At 33.5% G+C, this 3840-nt stretch overlaps 1 long non-coding RNA gene across 1 annotated transcript; it reads right to left on the reverse strand.

Annotated features, from left to right (window-relative positions):
• Nucleotides 1–503: 503 nt before the first annotated feature.
• LOC132633921 (uncharacterized) lies at nucleotides 504–3008 on the reverse strand. The gene is made up of 4 exons (XR_009579935.1): nucleotides 2798–3008; nucleotides 2631–2720; nucleotides 1220–1398; nucleotides 504–871 (listed from the first exon to the last, which is right to left on the reverse strand). It is a non-coding gene; the product is annotated as an uncharacterized LOC132633921 (long non-coding RNA).
• Nucleotides 3009–3840: the final 832 nt, after the last annotated feature.

Below are 3840 nucleotides of genomic sequence, written 5' to 3' on the forward strand. Positions count from 1 at the left end.
AAGAGAGAGGCTACAGAAAAATTAATTATTTTTTTAAAATGTGGAAAACCCATTTTTTAAAACTAAATTTGGAAAACTAGATTTATTTTCATATATAGAAAAAAATAATCAGCTTTCAAAATTTAAAAAATGTCCAACTTTTTTAATAAGAAGACTTAGTTTTCCAGATTTATTTTCTAAAAAAACGGATATTTCATATTTTTTTAAAAAATAATTCATTTTTTCATATTTTAAGAAAATACAGATTTTTAAGAAAACAATTAAGTTTTCCCATTTTTTATGTTTCTCACTCTCTCAAAGAGAGTGAAATACACTCTCCTTGTCACGTCAGCACTTAAGGGGGGGGGGGGGGGGTAAATAATCTGTTTTAAATAAGTTTGGAGGAGTAATAGGACTCGGGGAAAGATAAGGTGTGTCGTATCAACTTCGGGTATAGTTGAGAGGGGGGGGGGGGGGGGGGGGGAGGGGTAATAGTGCCTTATCTCACATAAATTTACACATAATTCTCTTTTAGGAACAATTCAGCCCATCACCTAATATGAATTACCATCATATTCACACTTACACAAATAAAAGTATACAAAATTAGATATAAAAAAAAACTGATTATGTACATCTAATGAATCTAAATAATGATCCTTTACACAACCACGCAGCAATATTTCCTGCAAAAGAATAATCTTTGCAGGAGATAATAGAAAATATTGAGAAACGATGAAAAGGTAGAATTTTTTACCTTATTAACAGTCATTTCTAATTAATCTAATAACCGTAAAATGTCAGCGTTCCATTTTTCATAATCTTCTCAGTCAGCTAAGGCTGTTAAGACGCCAGTATGCATTCTTCTCCCGTTCTCTTCTGTATTCACTCACTGAAAATATCGCACCAAGACAACAATGATTTTCAAGGATGAATGGTTAGATACGTATATCATGAAGAGTGATTGTTAAGTTACAAATTAATGTGAAAAGAAAGCAAAAAAAATATAATGTAAGCAATACCGTTGTCAATGAATACATATTTCCAAATTTGTGTAAGAACTTCTCTAAAAAACGGTAGGGAAGACAAAATTAAAGGTGTAATTTTAAAAAACTAAAGAAGTGAAAAAAATAATAATAAAAGAAGTGACTTTTGAAAGGGTTGATAAAATAAGGAAAAAGCTAAAATAAGAAGAATCAATGAAGGGAAAAATAAAATAAAGAAAAAGAAGGGAAAATACCTTCAATGTAAAAGAAAGTATATCCATGTTATGTCATTGATGAACCGGTACGATCTCTTAAGGAAAGGAAGAGCATCTTCCTTGACTCTCTCTAGTACTCCCTCCGTCCCAATTTATGTGATATAGTTTCATTGGGTACGCAGTTTAAGAGATAAAGGAAGACTTTTGAATCTTGTGATCTAAAATAAGCAAAAGATAAGGTAAAGTTTAAAGTTAAATTGTTACCAAATAAGAAAATGTATCATTCTTTTTGGGACAAACTAAAAAGAAAAGTGTATCACATAACTTAGGACAAAAGGAACAGAAAAAGAAAAGAATTTAAATCGATTTTACTACATAACAAATGATAATTAAGAGGGAATTAAAGAATGTTCACATCCTTTCATTGATTTTGAAAGTTGGAATACGTAAATAAAGGAAAAGTTGCAACTTTTGTTTTTTACCTTCCTAATCATAGGATGTGCCACATCACCAGGTCTATGTCCCTGATTTATATAAATATATATAGATAGATGATATAACCAATGTACAGTTAGATCATTTTTGTTTCGAACCTTCTCATCATATCAGAATAAGAAGTTGATGGAGGAGCTAAGGAATTAGGATCGGAAAGCTGAGAAGAGAAAGAGGGATTTTGTTGAATGATCAATTTTCTCACATTCTTTGGAATGGAAGAAGGTTGATTTGTTTTTCTACTAACATGTTTTTCTGTTTTGCAGGTCACCTAATCATGGCATATTCATTTTTTCTCACATTCTTTGGAATGGAAGAAGGTTGATTTGTTTTCCACTAACATGTTTTTCTGTTTTGCAGGTCACCTAATCATGGCATATTCACTATCAACTGCCCAATGTGTGGTATTAGTATTCTTGGGTACTCATTCAATTACACATCATGAAGACGAAATTGATAGCACATCTGGAACAAGGAAGAACATTTCCCTCAAGCATAAGTGTAAAATATAATTCTACAGGTGTTAACTATACAGAGGAGCTAAAGAAGGAACATCAATGGGGACGAAGTCACCACAACAGGCAGATAATCAGGAAAACAGCAACAAATCCACAGGCAAACAACAAGAAGTCAAGTGCATTCACAAGTTCTACAATAACAAGAGCAGCAAAACCATACCCTGACAACAACAGCTTCAGGAAAATCACAAGTGCTACAAGTACAGACCTTTTAATCGTCTAGACTGGAAAACACGTGTATTTGAGAGTATACTGAGTCGATATACTGAGTCGATGGGCGATTGAGAAACGTGTGGTATTAGCACCTATAGGTGCTCATTCTGTTGCTCAAGAACCTCTCGATCTTAGCATACTTTCAACACAAGTGACCCATCTACCCACTACATTTAGCCACAGATCGAGAAAAGAAAAGCAGTAACAGGAAGAAACAAGGGCCATACCTCTGAGAAATCAATGATTAAGATGCATACATCTTCGATTTGAGTTGAACAAGTACGAATTACAGCGGCATCTTCACCATCATTTCAGATCTCAAGAGCAAAAAACATTAAATCAGCGCTGGAAAGGAAAGAAATAGAAGAAAAAACTTCAAATTAAGAACGGGTACCTTCGATTTGTGATGAACACCAACAAATTTCAGATGTATCTTGGATTGGAAAGCTTTGGAGCTAAGGAGAGAGATCGTCACTGCACTTTCCTTTTTTTGCTTCCAGATTTCTCGTTTTTTTTTTTGGCTTTTTGTTTGTTCAACTCTTATTTCATAAGCTAATAAAAATATTCAGTGGGGCCACCCATTGACCATGACTTAAAAATAAAAATAAAAAATAAAAAACAATATCAGTGCTGTAAAATCAACCTAAAAGAGTTAGTACAATATATCAAAAAATGAAAGCAAGAACAATAAAGTGACAAAGAGACGAGAGAATTTCTTATTTCTTCCAAGTATCAATTGTACAACTATTACATACAATCCAACTATTTATAGAAATACATTGAGAATATCAAAGGGTGTGTCATAAATATGGGTAGTAACTATTTGGGGGTTATAGAAATAAAGTGTGGGAGTAGTGGTTGTTTACCCCGAATTTGGATAATCAATTAAATTTGTGAGTGAGGTATAGGATATGTGGTTGTGTCTTAAATCTATTTGATAGAAAAGGGAAATATATAAATATGCTATGGAGAAGCAACTGATAATCAGAGGTTTGCTATATATTTATATGTCTACTAATATGAGTATCACTTGATTGAATAAATTTAAGAGATGAACACAATAAATTTGGACCGAAAATTAGATATTTGGGAGAAAGAGAAAGAGTTTATATATTTTTTGCTATTACAAGAGTTCTTGATATAAAGGAGCCAACCCCTCAAAAGTGGGCAATGACCCTTATTTATAGTGTTGCTTCATGGGCTTAATACAATATGAGAAAACTAAAAAATAAAGAAAAACTCTGCAGTGGATTAGGTTGGCCGTACGGTCTGACACCCGTACGATTGACAGTTGAACATGGCTGGACGTTATTGACGCGTGGCAACCGCGCAACGGATCTCCCGGACCAACGGCCACGATCAAACGGACTAACGACCTTGATCAAACGGACTAACGTCTTTGATCAAATGGAGGAACAACCACGATCAACTCGGCTA

This window comes from Lycium barbarum, chromosome 3 (genome assembly GCF_019175385.1).
Source record: "Lycium barbarum isolate Lr01 chromosome 3, ASM1917538v2, whole genome shotgun sequence".
In the NCBI taxonomy this organism is placed as follows: domain Eukaryota; kingdom Viridiplantae; phylum Streptophyta; class Magnoliopsida; order Solanales; family Solanaceae; genus Lycium; species Lycium barbarum.